General features: G+C 46.4%; 1 protein-coding gene and 1 long non-coding RNA gene across 4 annotated transcripts in view; one reads left to right on the forward strand and one right to left on the reverse strand.

The window, feature by feature from the left end:
- Positions 1-1,189: 1,189 nt before the first annotated feature.
- LOC131495825 (uncharacterized) lies at positions 1,190-4,922 on the reverse strand. Its single transcript, XR_009254137.1, has 2 exons — positions 4,249-4,922; positions 1,190-3,705 (listed from the first exon to the last, which is right to left on the reverse strand). It is a non-coding gene; the product is annotated as an uncharacterized LOC131495825 (long non-coding RNA).
- A 63-nt stretch (positions 4,923-4,985) lies between these two features.
- DCAF8 (DDB1 and CUL4 associated factor 8) overlaps positions 4,986-17,848 on the forward strand; it is a 41,409-nt gene continuing 28,546 nt past the window's right edge. Inside the window, exons 1-2 of one of the 3 annotated variants that reach the window (XM_058700972.1) lie at positions 4,986-5,122; positions 6,167-6,239. The gene's annotated coding sequence lies outside the window, so the exon portion shown is untranslated. The other 2 variants (XM_058700971.1, XM_058700973.1) reach the window with 2 other exon arrangements.

A 17,848-nucleotide genomic window follows, 5' to 3' on the forward strand; every position in this document is an offset into this window, starting at 1 on the left:
GAAGTGTAAAACTATACTGTGAAAACTATAAAACGTTGACAGAGGGAGATCTAAATAAATGGAAAAACATCTCATTTCCATAGAGCAGGACACTCAACATCATTAAGAGGGCAGTACTCCCCAAATGATCTCAAGAGTCAGTGCTTTCCCTCCCTATCAGAATCCCAGCTGACTTCTTTGTGGAAATTGACTAGCTAATTCTAGAATTCACATGGAATTGCCGTGGACTCAGAATAAGAAAACAGTCCTGAAAAAGGAATAAAGAAGGAGGACTCACTCTTCCCAATTTCAAAACTCACTATAAAGCAATGATAAAACAGTCTGGCATTGGCACAAGAATAGACATTGATACCAATGGGATAGAATTAAGAGTCCAGAAATAAACTACATCTTTGGTCAACTGATTTTTCACAAGGGTGCCAAAACCAGCCAGAGGGAAAGAACAGTCTTTTCAACAGGGGTGCTGGAACAACTGGACAGCCACATGCAAAAGAATGAGCTCAATCCTTACCTCACATTATATGCAAAATTAACTCAAAACAGGTCAAAGACCTAAAAGTAATAACTAAAAACAGAGGGGTAAAACTGTCATAACTTTGGACTTAGCTAAGGTTTCTTAGATATGCCACCAAAAAGCATGAGCAGCAAAACAAAAAAAAGATAAATTCACCAAAATTAGAAAGCTTTGTGCATCAAAGGAGACCATCAAAAATGAAAAGACAATCCACAGAATGGGAGAAAGTATTTGTAAGTAATATACCTGATAAGGGACTTGTATCTAGAATATATATTCTTACAATTCAGTAATAGGAAGACAATTTAAAAACGAGCAAAAGGATCTGAATAGGCAGCTCTCCAAAGAAGACAGAAATGTCCAATAAACACGTGTAAAAATGCTTAACATTGTTAGTCATCAGAGAAGTGCAAACCAAAACCATACTGAGATACCACTCCATATCCACTAGGCTGTCTAAAATTAAAAAGTCAGATAACAAATATTGGCCAGGATGAGGAGGAATTGGAACCCTCATACACTGCTGGTGTGAATGTGAAATGGTACCACTGCTTTGAAAAACAGTCTGTTAGTTTCTCAAATGATTAAGCATATGGTGAACCATGTGACCCAGAAACTCCACTCCTAGGTATATACCCAAGAGAAATGAAGTGAAATATAAACCCATACAGAAACTTGTACATGAATGTTTATAGTAGCATCATTCATAATAGCCAAAAGAAACAACCAAACTGTCGGCAGATGATTGGAAACACAAGATGTGATGTATTCATACAATGGAGCGATATTTGATCTAAAAAAGAATGGAGTACTGACACATGATACAACGTGGATGAACCTTGAAGACATGCTAAGTGAAAGAAAGCGATCACACACACAAAGTGTATTATATGATTCCTTTCATATGGAAGTCCAGAATAGGGAAATCTATAGAGACAAAGGAGTTAATGGTTTTTTAGGCTGCAGTGGGATGGGAAGATAGAGGGTGGTAGCTAAAGGGTACCCGGTTTCTTTTCAAGGTGACAAAAATGGTTGAAAACTATCTGTGGTGATGGCGGCACATATCTGTGAATGTACTGAAAACCATTCAATTGCACACTTAAAATGGGTGAACTGTATGGTATGTGAATTTCATTTCAATACAGCTGTTTTGTTTTTTTTAAAGTGCCACTGGCTATCAGGTATGTGAGTCTAGAGCTTGAAGAAGCCTGGATTGGCAATAAAGACTGGGACATGGATGGTGGTTCACACTGTCAGAATGGATAAGATCACTTTGGAAGAACACTTAGAATGAAGAGTGAGGACAGCTCATGAAATAAATGGTCAGGTGATATAAATAGAACTATGACATACAGTGTCACAGAAATCCGTGAGATTGGATATTTAGAAGGGGTGATGATCATCACAACCTCAAATGCAACAGGAGAGCCCAAAATAAGATTTGGTGGCAATAGCAATGGTGTCCAAAGCAGTAAGCATAGAAACCAGATCACGGGGTGGGAGGTTTTCATCTCCAGAGCTCCACTAAAGTCACTCTTGTTGAGGTCTTAACCTCCATGTTTCCAAATCCAGTGGTCAGTTTTCAGTCCTCAGACTCTTAAACAGGAATGAGAGTTGATAGTGCCCTTCTTGAAACATTTAAAAAATTTGTTTTATAGGATTCCTTGCTCTTTTGGGTTTTAAGTTCTTTTTCTTGGTTGCTCCTTTAAAAAAATTTTTTTTAATGTTTATTTATTTTTGAGAGAGACAGAGACAGAATGCCAGTGGGTTAGGGGCAGAGAGAGAGAGAGAGAGAGGGAGACACAGAATCGGAAGCAGGCTCCAGGCTCCGCGCCATCAGCACAGAGCCCAGCGCGGGGCTCGAACTCACGAGCTGTGAGATCATGACCTGAGCCGAAGTCAGACGCTCAACCGACTGAGCCACCCAGACACCCCTCTTGGTTGCTCCTTTTAAATAAATTTTGCTGGATATTTTTTCTCCCTGACCTTTACTAGTTGGAGTGCCTTGGGATTAGAGGGCTCAACTTATATAGAGACTCTGCTTGTCTTCTCTCCCGTGTTAACTAAGTTGAGCACTCCCCACTCCATGGTTATAGATGCCATTTATACGTTAATAGCTCCCCACTTTATACCAGCAATTGTCTTCTCCTAGGAGCCTCAGATTCATATTTCAATTGTTTACTCAGAAGCTCCACTTGGAAATCTAATAGGCACCTCCAGTTCAACATGTCTAAAATAGAACTGGACATTTTTCCAACAAAAACCCTCCTCCTGCTCCCCCCTCCTGCCTGGAGTTCTATCTCAGTAAATGGCCCGACTGTTTATCCTGTTGCTCCAGTCCAAAAGCCCGAGACAGCCCGCCTGTTTATCTTGCACTCCAGACTCACTCTATTAGCAGGGCACCTCTGCCACCTTCCACGTTATTTCCCGAATCCGGTCACTTCCTGCCACTTCCACTGCAACACTAGTCTTGCAGATCTTTTGCAACAGCTTCCTAACTGGTCTTTCATTCAGCTTCCATTTTGCCTCCCTGCAGACAGTGTTCAAAGAACCAACCAGACCAAATCTCTTCATTTATAAATCAGATCGTGTCACCTTTTTACTCAGAACCCTCCATGGCTTCCTAGCACCTGTAGGAGATGCAATCCTAAATCGTCTTCTTGGTCTATAAATCTGGGAGTAATCTCTGACCACGTTTCTCTAATCTGCTCTTTCGCCACACTGGCTGCCCTGCTGTTCTCTGAATACACCAAGCCCACTCAAGCTCCAGGTCTTTTTACCTTGTTGTTTCCTCTGCCTAGAAGGTTCTTCCCCCAGTGGATATGATTCACTCTCTCACTTCAAATCTTTATTCAAATGTCACCTCGGCAGAGGGCCTTCCCCTGAACCGCCTCTGTAAAAGAGCACACCTACTCAGGTAACCCGCTTTTACCCTGCTTTATTTTCCACTAGTCTTCTTAATATTATTATCTTTGTGACCTTCCCCTCCCTTTACAGTCCCAACCCTCTGCACTGATAAATAAGTTCTGTGAATGCAGGAACGTCGGTGTGTTTTCTTCACTGCTTCAGCCCCAGTACCTAGAACAGGAGCTTACGGGCGCCATAGGAATTCGGTATATGTTGACGGACTGAATGAAAGAACGGTTGGAATGGTGAGGCATCAGACAGCTGCTTTGTGCTCTGGTCCTCTTCTAGATGTTGGGGTGCCAAAGGTGACAAAGACAAGCCGTTATAGAGCTCATATTCTATGGTATTTTGCAGTTACAAATTCATAATTACAGCTTAGATGTCACAGGTAAAACTCGTTATGAAAACAGTGCAGAGTGAGAAGGCAGAGGAGGGTGGTGGTGTGGGGTATGGTTCTAGTTGGAACAGTCAAGAGCTGCCTCTCTGAAGGAGGATTTCGGTGGAGATCTGAGCGGAGAGAGCAAGTCTAGTAAAGATCTGCTAGAGGAAAACCCCGAGAGGGAACAGATGCAGAAGCCCTTAGGGATGGATCATGCTTTGGCTGCAGCTAAGAGTGGAGAAGGCCAACGACGCTAGAGCAGAGGTAGGCAGTAGGGGAGAGGACATCGGAGGAACAGGCGCCAGGTCACGTAAGGCCTTCTTCGGAAGCCATTGTGTGTGTGCGCGTGTGCGTGTGCGTGCGCGCGCGTGAGAGAGCGAGAGCGAGAGCGAGAGCGAGAGCGAGAGAGCTAGGGAAGCTCTGGGGGCAATAATATGGCCTGACTTACATTTTAGGCCGCCAGTCTGGCTGCCTTCCAACTAGCAAGTCAATCACGGAAGTAGACAAACCAGCTAGGCGTTCATATGTTCATAAGTAACATACAACGAATTCTAATAGGATGGTAGTGGTAGAGGTGAATGGGGTCAGGTTCTCGCACCATGCCCCGGTCAAAATGCCCTGCGCCTGGCAGCAACCTTTCCAGGGATCTCCCGCAAGTTTCCTTCAGGTGTCCGAGCCAAGCGGTGTCCACCACCAAGCCCATTCTGCGGAACTTGCGACACCCCCCCCCCCCCGCCTCCCCTTCGGAGAAACAGCCTCTTGAATCGCTCAGCTGCATCTGAAGCTTCCGAATCCCTTAATTTAAAAACGGGTAAATGGAAGCTCTCGCGGGGAAGCGGGTCTCAAAGGGCTGGAAACCACTTAAGGAAACAAGGTCCTCAAAGGAAATGGGGTTTCCACAGGGAGCCTGGCAAGCACTGCCTGTTCCCAGTATTCAAAAACAGGGCGGAAATGGAGGCCGCCCAGGAGGTTGCCCTCCAGTCGGCTGGAAGGGAAATTCGGTTCCACCGCAGCCACAAGTCCGGGAGGCCCCCTACCCCCGCGTCTGCCCGCAGCCGTGCGAGAGGCGCGAGCCCCTCCGAGCACGCCGCGAAAACAGCTTCGCCTCACGGGAGCGCGCACGCGCCCCTTGCTGTGTTTGCCGTTGGCCCTAAGCCCCGCCCCTTATGCGTCCTCCGCGGAGGGCTGGGAGCCGAGAGCTCGCGCGACCACTCTTCCTTCAGTCTTCTCCAGCACCTCGTCGCAAACGGGGCCGGAAAGCGTGGCGGCGCAGGCGCAAGCGCCGAGAGCGGAGGCGGTGGTGGTGGCGGCCGCTGGCCAGTGTAAGATGGCGGCGGCGTTGGTGGCGGCAGTGGACGGGGCGGCTGGGCCTGGAACAGTCGGAGCAGCCGCTGGCAGAAGGATGACCCAAGACGGGAAGCGGGCTGCTGAGCCTCGCCGGCTCCCGTGCTTGTAACTGCCCCAGCCGGACACCCCCCCCTTGACCTACCCGGTCCGTGTCTCGTTCCGGCTTGGCCTGACCCCCTCGCCCCTGGCCCGCTCCCCTTCAGGATAGATTGGATTCCTTTCCCAAGCTCCCGGGGCTCAGGTCTTTTCCTGGCCCCGACCCGGGTCTCCGCCGGGAGGACTGGCTGCCCTTGCCTCAGGTCAGCCCTGGGGTTGCCCCCAAGAGCCTGCCCCACGGTCCACAGGGACGGCTTTGCTGCTCGGGTGACCCGTTTGGGTGCGCGTGTTTACCCCCTTAGGCTGGGGGAGGCGGTCGCCCTGCGTCTCCCCGTCACCTCGGGGCCACCGCGCAGTGTGCCCCCCTCCCCCATCCCGAGTTCTCGGGCCCAGCACCTTGTACGGAAGGCCGAGGTCCAAGTCAGTTGTCGCCGTCTGGTCTCGCTCCCTTTGTAATACAATTCTCGCAGCTTGCTTCCCCTCACCCCCAGATCTTCCAGGGCCCCGCAGAACCGTACCCTTTGCTCCCTGTTAGTTGGAAAGCATCTGGTGGCTTGAATTTCTGACTCATATGATTGTCGCTGGAGTCTCTGTAAACAAACCGGCACTAACGCTATCACATTCTCTCCGGGATTTCCCCCCCTGCCCTGTGGCTTCTTGTTGAGAGGTTTGGTTATGGGTTAGCAGCGACAAGATTCAGGTTTTCCTTTTAAATGACTATTAACGTTTTAGCGGAGCTGGGAGATGACTTGCCTGGTTCGTGGTATTTCTGTAACTGCCTGGGTTATTTATTCAGTAGTTGGGCTTACTCTGGTTTCAAACAGTGCCGAGGAGGTCTGAAAAGGAACTAAAATGTATTCACAGATATGTTGTGTTATGGTCAGTAGAGATACTTTTGCCATTTAAACTTTAACTTTTCTCAGCCCTTCAGTGAATCAACCGACCTATTTTCTCAGGAGCTCAGCCTGGCCCAACTTCAGTGATAAAGAAGGAAAGGTGAGTAGGAGTTGAAGGCATTTAAATTCCTGAGCCCAAGACAGACCCTACCCTGATGCCCAAGTGCTGACCACTACAGTCATAAAATTCCTACCCCAGTATCCCAAAGAGTTGGGGTGTTGTTCTTGGCTGTGTTCCAGCTCCGGTTAAATTACTTTGACAAGTTTTATGGGCTGTGGGCGTCTTGACTTTCTGTCCTAAACTGTTGCTGTGTATCTTCAAATAACGCACCCCGCCCCCCCCCCCCCACCTCGTTAAGCCTAGAAGGGAATGTGTCCCCCTCTTCCTTTATTCATTTGCCTTGTGTGTTGCTTTTCTGTGGATCGTGTTTCTTACGTCGTTAAAAGCTGGGAATTAGTCTGCCTGAGTTCTCTTCAGCCTTTTGTCAAATCGAGTCTCTTCCCTTCTCAGGGCTTTGCATTGTTATTTGTGTTTGGAGGAGAATCTTCAGCTGCTTGTCCCCGAAAGCTGGGAAGTGGTGCTGGGAGGTCGGCGTCCGAGTTCAGTCCACTTGAGAATTCCAGTTTTGCAGGACATCGTAGTAAAATTGGGGTTAAAAAAACCCAATCAGCTGCTCTTTAATAGCCGGTCTGAAGAATTTGGGGTCAGCCGAGGAATCATCTTGTGCATTCAACAGCACAGGCCAGGGTCAGAGAGGGAGTCAGAACATACTCGTAAACGTAGTTTTTGTAAGACTCCTGGGTTTCTGGTAGCGGAGGATAGTGCTGTGGTTGAAGTCCACGGGATGTGACAGAAGAGCTGAGTGGCTCTGGGAGGGAGGCCTGGCTGATTCTTCATACGTTCAGGGTAGGTAGTAGGTAAAGGTTGAGTGGGACACTGCTGAGTTTTGTTCCGTGTCGTGTCCTGATTGGAACATCAGCCGGGCATGTTTGTGTGTCAGTGAGACAGATAAGTACAGCCGTTAGAGCTGGACAGATCAGAACTTAACTACTGTACTAAGATTTATTGGCCATGTGACCTTGGGCAAGCTACTTAAACTTCTCTGACTCTTAATTGCCACATCTCTGAAAGTGGGATAACGCCACTTACCTCCTACAGTCATTGTTGGTCTCGTGGGAGGGAACCTGTGTGAAGCTCTTATATTGTGCCTAGCGCATGATAGACACTGAAAAAATGTCTTCTGTTTTCTTTACACATTGTTGCTATGACTTTGAATAAGGCATGCGCCAATTTCTACTTCTTTGCCTTCTGCTTTCCAACGTAGTTTCCTTTTTATTTTTTTATTTTTTGTGAATCGTTTTTAACTGGTCAGCTTAGATGTCTGCTTTGTAGGCACCCATCTACAGTTATCTTCTGAACATGATTGGAGTCAGTGTGGTGGGGGTTCAAGACCAGAGAACAGCGGAAATAATTAGATGTCCGTGTGTATGTGTCTCTCTAAATAAATGCGTTCTTAGACTAAACATCAGTGTATCTCCTTAGTTCATCGCCTCCTTCTCTTGGTCTCTGTTCATACACACCTGGTCAGCATTGACACGAGGATTGGAATTCCTTCCCTTGCTGCTTCAGCGTTCACTGCCTCTGCTCCAGCTACCCCTTATGCCTTTTCCTTTTTTGCCTTGACGAGAATACATTTTTTCAAGCTATTGGGCTCTGCAGTGACCCCCATCAATAGATCATCAGAGGCCTAGACCATGAAAAGGTCTCCTTGTTCTCGGAAGTGAGTCTGGGCTAGGGAGCTAGGAGTGTGGAGCGTTTTATTTCATCTCCCCAGCTGGCCCGTCTTAACAGCATGATGGCATAGATGCAGGTTTTTAACCTTCTCTTGTTGGCTTTTCTTCCACGTTTTTGGGGGAGGTAAGGGCACATGAAAATTAAAGTGTTGATAACGTCGCAATGAAATCAACTGTGTTCATTCAGGCCAGTGACCAAATTAGACTTGGTCAGCTTTTGTTACCACCACCACCACCAAAAGTAGACTTGGGTAGAGGGTGTTGAGGTGGACTGAGACTGCATTTTTATTATTATTAGTATTTTTTAATGTTTTTATTCATTGATAGAGCGAGAGAGAGTGAGCGAGCACGAGTTGGGAAGGATCAGAGAGAGACAGAGATACAGAACCTAGAACAGGCTCCAGGCTCTGAGCCGTCAGCACAGAGCCCGACACGGGGCTCGAACTCACAAGCCCTGAGATCATGATCTGAGCCGAAGTCAGATGCTTGACCGACTGAGCCACCCAGGCGCCCCGATTTATTACTTACGTTTTTGTGAGATCTGGAGATCTGTGTTGGGAGAGGGGTGGGGTGGGAGGAGAAAAGGAGATATGTTGAAAAAGGTATAACTTTGTTCCTTTATTACTCTGTGTGCTGGGTGAGAATCTCTCCTCCCCCAGGGGTTTCACCTTCTGTGCTTCAGGTGACATCTGTGTATATAGTGAACCGATATTCTTAGTTTGTGGGCCACAATGATAAAATTCTTACTTTTCTGAAGTTATTTTATATTTCAGGGCGTCGCATAAGAATTGTCGCATCTTAGTAGGAAGTATTTCCTAGCATGGCTGAGTGGGAGGGTAGGTATGCTTGTGACTGTGACCTTAGTTCCCACCACCAGCCTGACAGGGCACTGTATACAGCAGTCTGTGGAATGTATAGGAACCAGCACCAGTGCTGTGATCCTTAGCGTTCACTAGGATCAACCTAAGACAAGCTTGTCTGCAGAGAGAGTAAAAGAAAGCAGCCTTTTGGTGGCCTGTTTAAAACAATACTGACATCTCAAAAGCAAAAGGACTCTAGAAGACATTCTGCAGAAGTGTGCCCTGTTGTGGGAGACTGAGACCTTCGAGTTTCATGCTCTCGGTCCTGTGTTCTATCAGGTGAGTTGCAGTGACTAATTAACCTTTGTTTTCAGGAGATAGATTTGTTTCTGGATTGTTTCTACTGGAGAAAAGTTATTCTAAACATGTCTAGGAATTTTCCGGATTATAAAAGACAGAATTAAGAGGGGTTTTTTTTGCATAACATTGCCGTTAAAGTTAGTCGTTAAGACTGAATTAGCTTTTTCTTTTTTAAAAAAACAAATTATCAGTAAGCCAAGATAATCGGCTTACACTCAACCAATTTGGAACCCCGGGCAACTAACTGGAAGAATTGAACCAGCAGTGGACACGGAGGTAGTGACACGTGTATATCTTCATGTCAAAGCTACCTGCCAATGATTTTAGGTTAGCTTCACAGTAATAATGAAAACTTCATCTTAATGTTTTTGTGCCTATAGTAGAGGAACTGTGCCACGGTTAGGATTGGTCAGAAATTCTTGTTTACTGATTCAGTTATTTTCTTGGAGAAGAAAGTCCTTGAAAGTTCTTTGAAAGTTAGTGTGTGATGAATTTTGTGACTCGGTCACGCTTCTTTAGAGCAGGCTTTTATCTGTGTCTCTGTAGGACCTGGTTTCTGGGCCAGAAGCCCACTTTCTCAAGTGCTACCTTCACCTCTGGAGTGTGCATGCTAAAGATAAATCAATGAACTGAGTCTGCCCTGAGTTTGCAGATAGGGCCTGGGGAGTGACGAATATGACAAAGACGGCATCTTTTTAATGAAATGTATGTGTAATGGATTGGGTTATTGGCGACATTTTTGGTATCGCGTGTGAGAGGTTAGATATTTGCTCTTGTCGTTGATACGGATCCTGTGTAAGGAGGCCTGTCCAAGTTCTAACGTGGAGCATCCATGCTTGCCTCTCCTGTCATTTTGTTGTTGTTGTTCTGGTTTTTCTCAGCCATCTGGAAACCTGTCGTAGGATCTACCTCTAGTGGTAGCCAGGAGGCTGTATTCCCCTGGTGTAGTTTAAGCACTGCCACATTATCAGACCTTATTTTAGGTCTGATTATTTGACCTTATTTTAGGACCCAGCATTAAGACTCTTCCCTCTCACCTAGTGCAGGTAGGAGGGCACTTCTTGAGGTTTTTAGACTTTCCGTTTTACTGTTTTATTATAAGTTCTATCTTTGGAGCATCGCACTTCCATCTCCTTTCCAGTGATTAAAGAACAGTTTGCAGTGTGAGTGCAAAAACTGGTAATGGGGGCTGGATTCTCATGTAAAGGCAAATCATTTCATCGTGGAAACACAGTGGAGTTTCCTTGGAAATGAATTTTCCTTAGAATCATTTAAACTGAGGTAAATGGGCTTAAATGTTGTCATAAAAGGTCCCTTAAGTCTGTTGCCGCAGACAGCCCTTAAGGTTTAGAGCGCATTCCTAACATACTCTGAAATACTGTTACTAGAATTAAAGCCAATAAACTGTAAACACAGGACATTTGGAATTACCAGCAGGGAGAGGAGGCATTCATCCAAAGGAGGAAAGAAGTTTCTTGTTCATAGTATAGTTGATGCGGGAATTCTTTATTTTCTTCCTCGTCACCTGTGAGGATTGCTTTGAGGTCCTCATCTTGGCCATCCGGTGAGCCTTCAAGAGGGAGAAGAACTCGGAGAGAGGCACCTGGGTATGTTGCTTTACCTGTAGTTCGTAGAGCATGGATGCGCTCGAGAGATATTGACAGATCTCTGAGTCTTTAAAAGGTCAACGAGAACAGGTAAACAGATTTCCTAGACTTAGAACCGTGTCCTCATTTGTGTACGGTGTTTGGAAGATCATTGCTGGGTGGTGAAGACGCCCAGGCTTCTCTAGGAAATGTGGTCTGGAGCCAGAAATGAGAAGCCAGAAAGAAAGTACACGTACCTCCCAGGTACAGACAAGCTCTTTGCAAAAATGTCTTTAATTCTCTAAACCAGCTTCTGCAGGGTAATGGCATCATCCCATTTTATAGGAGGAGAAACAAACGTAAAAGTGAGTGGTAGAGGCAGAGTCAGACCCAGGTCCGACTGACACCAGAAACCCTTCTGTTCTACCAGATTCTGTCTTTAAAAACCGGGCTCTTCAGTGCCGAGTGATGAAGCAAATGAGCTCAACGGAAGAATTCGGTGTTTCTTATAAGAGTGTATCTAAAGAATAAAAGGTCTGTCCACATGACTGCACAAATAAAAACATTTCTGGGGCGCCTGGGTGGTTCAATGGGTTAAGCGTCCGACTTCGGTTCAGGTCACGATCTCGCGGTTTGTGGGTTCGAGCCCCGCGTCGGGCTCTGTGCCGACAGCTCGGAGCCTGGAGCCCGCTTCCGAGCCTGTGTCTCCCTCTTTCTCTGCCCCTCCTCTGCTCACGCTCTCTCTCTCTCTCTCTCTCAAAAGTAAACATTAACAAAATTAAAAAAAAAAATACTGAATTGTTTAAACATGGGTTTCAGGTGATGATTGATTGGTAGACTGACGAATTTTTTCAGGAAATAACTTTAATGGACTCAACTGAAGAGATAACTGAGTCCTTTTATGATCCTTGAAGAGGGAGGAAATGACATTCTCCCTTTATATCTGAGGTAATTCCATGGAAAGCTTCTCTGACTCTTCGAGCCTTTTCTCAGTACGCGTCTTTCTGGGCTTCTCTGTAGCATTTGAAATGGGAATTCTCTCTTTCTCCCTCTCTCTCTACATGGACCGTCCCCACCTTCTTGAAACCTTTTTATCTCTTGACTCTCCTGAGCATTTTCCTGCCTCCCTCTTACTTCTTTTTCTCTAAGGGTAGATGTTAACCCGGGATTGTTTCCTCGGACTCTCTCACCTTTCTCGGGTACATATGTTTTTGTTGTTGGGTGAGGTAAAGTTTATAAGGTAGTTGATTTTGAAGCTTCTCCATGTAAGTCGTTCCCGCGTCTGTATCTCTGACCCTGATTTCTCAAATTTCAGACCTACACTTGTTTTCTACTGCCTTCCTGACATGTCAACTTGGATTTTAAACATAAAATCAAATTCATCTCTTCTCCCACATGCCAGCCTCTCATTTATGGGGTTGACTTCCCTTGGGCACCCAGACTCAAACTTGTCTTTTTGATTTTGTGAGCTTCATAACTACCATTGAGCCATCAATTTTACCTCTACAGGGTTCTCACATCAGTTCTCTTCTTTTAATGTCTTCTGCTATCAGCCTAAGACAGGTGCTCATTGCTTTTTACCTCAACAACCATGACAGCCTTTAAGCTGGTTTGTCCTTCCTTTTTTGTCCGTTTCTGTCGATCTTATTATCCTTGACAAAATAATCTTCCTGATGCCTAACACACACACACACACATACACACACTACTGCACTCCTTAACTAATCAGCTGTACCCCACCAGCCAGCCAAACCAGACTTGAACATGTTTTTCATCCTCCATGTATTTATTTTCTCATCCATGTCCTGGTCTTTCTCACCTTTACACACTGAAATCCTGTCCTTCCTTTAAAGCCCAGTTTATCTTTTTTGTAACCGTGATTGGTGCTTGGGTCACTTGTATCGTAGTTGTGTACTCATTTTTCCTAATCGATGATTGGCTGCAGAGGGGATCATGACTGCCTTGTCTGTATCTGTAGCTCCTGTATTGCCTTGTACGTTGTTGTGTTAGTAGCTTGTCTGTGTGTAGATGGGCCACTGGGTGGTGCCAGAGCCCTATAATTGGGATAAGCAGGGGCAGCTCGAGCGCCGTGCAGTTAGGTTGCCTTGTGCTGCGAAGTCTGCACAACACTGATGGACATTAACTTCCCTGATCCGGAAGCATGTATGGTCTCTTTCTGCTCCTCCGTCCAGCTTACCAGGGGAGACCGGGCAGTGTGGTCAGCCCCTCCAGGCACTTAATAGAGAGTGGCCCAGAACCTACCCCCGCTGGAAACGTGGTTTATAGTATGAGTTTCAGTTTCCTTGGGGTTATCCTTTGAATTTCAGTGCGTGAGGTTGTCTGATGAATAAACTGCATGCCAATGGAGTGTGGCTGGTGGCCGGAAGGTTGGCCAGAAGTGTTTATTGTGAAGTAAAGAAATAGTAAGGTGAGGAGAAAGGATTTAAAATAAGCCATTTCAGCTTGAACTCCACAATTGGGGATGGGGAAAGTAGGACTGGTCGATTCCAGATGGACCGCAGAGCCCAGGGCAAAGAGGTAAATTAGGCCCGTGGATGGAGATTGGCCCTGAACAGCTGTCCCGTGATGGGGGTGTTGGGACGTCTGTCCTCCCAAGAGCAACCCGAGACCGTGTGGCTCTCTGGTAGGTGTTTTACCAATAATTGAAGTATTTCCTACCACTGTTTCTCAGTTTCAGAGGAAATTCTAAAACTTTGCTCCAACTACGGGTGTCGGTGTAGGAGAGCAGGGCCCTTGACTCGCAGAGGGAGGCGCACCACGCCAGGCACTGGGCCGCCCGGAGCGCTCCGGGCTCGTGTGTCGGTGAGCTCGGGTCTCAGTAAAGGGAGCAGTGGCGGTACCGTTTGGAGGAGTAGATGTGCCCGTTGGGCCTGAGGTGAGGTAGAACTGTCAGACCTATTTTCCTAGCAAAGGAGTTAAAATGAAATTTAATTTAAGAGAAATTTGAAAAATAAAAGTAGTAAGTATGCAAAATAACAGTACAACCACTGGAACGATTTTGAACTGCTTTCGGTTCTTGATACGTTTAGCTGTCACCAACTAGGTGTTGGGGTCTTTTAGAAGTTTAGGCTTCATCTTGCCTATCTTGCCTTTTTTTTTTTTTTTTTTTTTTTTTAGTGTTTATTTGTTTTGAGAGAGAGGCAGGGGTAGGGGGGCCGGGGGGGAGAGCATTCCAAGCAGGGCACATGGGGCTCAAACTCACAAACTGTGAGATCATGACCGGGGTCGGACGCTTACCTGACTGAGCCACCCGGGCACCCCTCGCTTGCCTTTAATGGTGCTGCTGGTAAGTCACGGGCAGCTTTGGTCACAGTAAAATTCCTCCCACACTTTCTTTTTCAAACAAGAAGACCTGATGTTTTGCCTTCATTTACTGTGGTGTGTTGACCACTTTGGCTGACTTGTTACTGTCACAGGCTTGAGAATTTAGTATTTTAAAAAAAATTGTTTTTTTAGTGTTTATTTACTTTTGAGACAGCGAGAGACAGAGCATGAACGGGGAGAGTTAGAGAAAGGGAGACACAGAATCTGAAGCAGGCTCCAGGCTCCAAGCTGTCAGCACAGAGCCTGACACGGGGCTCGAACTCAAGCTGTGAGATCATGACCTGAGCTGAAGTCGGATGCTTGACCGACTGAGCCACCCAGGCGCCCCATGAGAATTTAGTATTTTTAATTTTTAATGATCAGGCTTTGTCCTTTACATTTTGCCCAACTTCTTCCCCCTGCCTCCTTTCTCTCATTCTCTTTTGTTTGGCCAAATTTATTGAGGGATCATTCACATACAGTAAAATCTATGCCTTTTTTCAGTGACCTGTTCTGTGGACTCTGACAAACGCATACTCACATAACACCACCACCCACGGTCGAGGCGGACAACAACTCCGTCGTTTCTAGAAGTCTTCTTGTGCCTGGTCGTTGTCCATTCTCCATCCCCATCCAGCAACCACTGATCTGCTGTCTGTCCCCGTAGTTTATCTTTTCTAGAATGTCCCATGAGAGGAATCCTGTTACGTAGCTGCTCGAGTCTTGCTTTTTTGACTTAGCATGACGTATTTGCGACGCGTCCTCGTTGCTGTGTGTGTCAGTAATCCACTCCTTTTTATTGCTCTGTAGTAGTTTCTTTTGAGAGAGAGAGAGAGAGAGAGAGAGAGAGAGAGAGAGAGAGAGAGAGAAAGCGTGAGTGGAGGAGGAGCAGAGAGAGAATCCCAAGTAGGCTCTGCACCGTCAGCCCAACGCAGGGCTCCAGTTCACAAACTGCGAGATCATGGCCTGAGCTGAAGTGGGACGGACGCTTAATCGGCTGAGCCACCCAGGCGCCCCCACAAAGTACTCTCGTACACTGTATTAACTGCCTCTTTGCTTGGTTTTTAGTTAGTATTTTGTCGTATATTTGGTTAAAACTTTAAGGCCTTTTCCTTAAGACAGGAGAGATCTAGGTCACTGGCCTTTCTTGGGTAGAAATTAAAATGACACCTGGATCTTTTTCTCCCATTCTCCAGTAGTTTACTCTTTAACCTTCTGTTTGGCAGGGGTTATGGTTATTTTTAGAGTGTAGGCAGTAGGGCTAATCTAATTAAACTCCCCCAGCTACCTGGGACAGTGAGCTCATCAATCGGCTCCTCCAAGCTCAGATTCGTTTGCTCTGGACTGAATTTTACATGGAAATCGATCAAGGTAAAAGCAGTGGATTTGCTGGGAATGTAGTGCAGTAAAAAATGAAGAAAGCAATTTATGTTTGGGTCAAGTAGGGTCCCTAACCTCTGACTATAAAATAACCATCATCTTTGATGGCGGCAGAGACTCTAGAGTGGTTCTTATACTTGAGACCTAGGGCCCTGTCCTAGCATCTTAGCCTGTTTTCAGTTGGACACTTGAGTTCCTGCCCCAGAGTTGAGATGGCGTTAAACTTCTTCATTCTGACAGAAATTTATATGATAAGAATAACAACTCCTTTCCAAAGTGATTGTATTTTATTGTCATCATTTCTTGGCTTTTTAAAAAAGTGGTCCTCCTGAGGGGGAAGTTGTGCACCCAGAGGGGTATGGAATGTGGTCCGGTGGTGTATAGAGAAAGAATGTTGGAATTTTTTTTTTCCCTACAAACATTAAATGTAATATTTAATGTGAATCGGTTAGATAACGTGTATGTACATGCACGCACACATATTCAGGATTCATGGTAAAAATTTTCACCGATAGTGGTTTATAATCCGTTTTGAGACCCCTGCTCCAGAGCGTCCTTCTGCAGAACGTTTAACGTAGAATTCTCCTTATCTCGACCGTCTCTGGAATTAACCACTACTGTTTTACAAAAAGAGAAAAATGAAGCCTCAGGAAGGCTAAGTAGCTCATCCAAAGTCAGAAAGGATGCTAATGGCTTACTCATGCTGCAACCCTGGACTAATTTTCAGTCTACAACTAATTTTGCTAAACTCCATGGCCCCTAAAATGTGACCTTCAGAAGCTATCTGCCTTCCAACTCCGTGATTAAACAGAGTTGGCATAAGCATTCACGGGGTTGTCCCTGTTTCTGAATTTAGCAATACGTTCCGTCAGCTTTCTTCCTCACGAAGAAGATCTCATTTTGCAAGAACCGTAAGCCATTTTCCCCGAAAGACCAGCTCTGCAGCCTGGGGTTGAACCGTGAGGCCCTGTTCTCCCCCTCGCCAAGCTAGGAGCTCTGGCTTCTCCTGGCCCCGGAGGCTGGGAACGCGGCTGTGTTTTCAGGCACCGACCTGAGTCTGCAGCTCAGGCCGTCTGGGCCTCTGGAGGAGTTGGTGCAGTTCGGGCTCGAGAAGGGTCTCCGGAGCCACTTTCTTCTTTGGAGGTGGATGATGGTGAGGTGGAAAGTAGGGGCCAGTTGAGAGGTTTGCTCCCGGAGGTCAGAAACCTCAGGTCTCTCCTCAGTTGACCATCATCACGTGTGCTTATGACCTGAGGTTTTTAATCTTAGAGTAGCACAGCTTCTTTTCCTTACCCTGCGGGACTTTTGCAGTTTAAATGGAATGAATTTCAGCCCTGGGTGGGGAAGAAGATGCTGCGAGATGCTAAAGAGTAGAAACAGGGACCGCCGCCAGGAGAGGCCAGTGCTGTGTGCAGACCGCTCACAACACGCCGCCTCCGAGCAGCAGCGGGAGGAAACCAGCCGGCCCCGCGGGCTGCTCTTTGCCCGTCGTTTTCCGCGCGGCTTCACAAATCTGTGCTTTGTTGGCATTGTCTCCCAGCACCCTTCCAGGTCCTTCCCCAGACTCGGCCTTGGTCCTGCCTGTGCATTATTTCCACCCCCTGCCCTGGGCTGCGGAGCGAGCCTTGGGCAGCTGTCTCTTGGCAGGGGACACTTGCTGAAGCAACTTGGATTTCTGTAGAGGAGAGTAGGGGGTAAGGATGCGGGCGGGGCTGCTTCTGGGATAATTGTTATGGGAATGAAAGGGCTGTTGAAAGATTAGAAGCCAGTGTGCCTGGGTACGAGGACCGGAGTCATAATCATACTTTGTCTTTTACCAGTGCCTTTTGTCCAGGCACTGAAAGGGCTTCACAAAATTCTAGTCTGAATAATATTATTCTTCGCTCTTTGGAATTTGCTCGAGGTGGGAGTGAAGCTCTGTAAAAATAATGAATGTGTTATGGTGGCATAAAAGGAAAAAAAGCTAGGTACCCCGGTTCCCAGACAGGGCTTTGCCGAAAAGATAAATCTGGTGAAAGTTGGTGGAGTTAGGTGCAATAATGTTTGCTGTTTTATGAAACAGACTGAGATGGAAATGTCACCCTCTTCTTCCCCATCTTTGTACTCGGTGACTTACTTGTAAGAGGAAGAAAGAAACCTTAGGTTCTTTCTTGGGCGCAAGGTGCTCCTTGCTCCTGAATTCTAATTTGGCTTTGCTTCTCGTTGTCCTTAGTTAATGTCTGTGCCTGTAAGTTTGAAGCTAGGCATCTGAGTAAACAAAGCCCAAGCTCTCACCCCAAGAGTTTGGTCTCTTCTGTCTCTGTTGACTCGTGTGTAAGATGATGTTCAGAGTCTGGCCCTCTGCTTCATGTTATGAAGACAGTGTTTCATAAAATTTATGGACACATCTGACTGAATTTACAGCAGAAGATTCCTGCCTAGAGGGCAGTGCTGAAGCTAGCTTTTTGTGTTAAGGCTCTCTGCTT

Source organism: Neofelis nebulosa, chromosome 15 (assembly GCF_028018385.1).
Source record: "Neofelis nebulosa isolate mNeoNeb1 chromosome 15, mNeoNeb1.pri, whole genome shotgun sequence".
Lineage (NCBI taxonomy): Eukaryota > Metazoa > Chordata > Mammalia > Carnivora > Felidae > Neofelis > Neofelis nebulosa.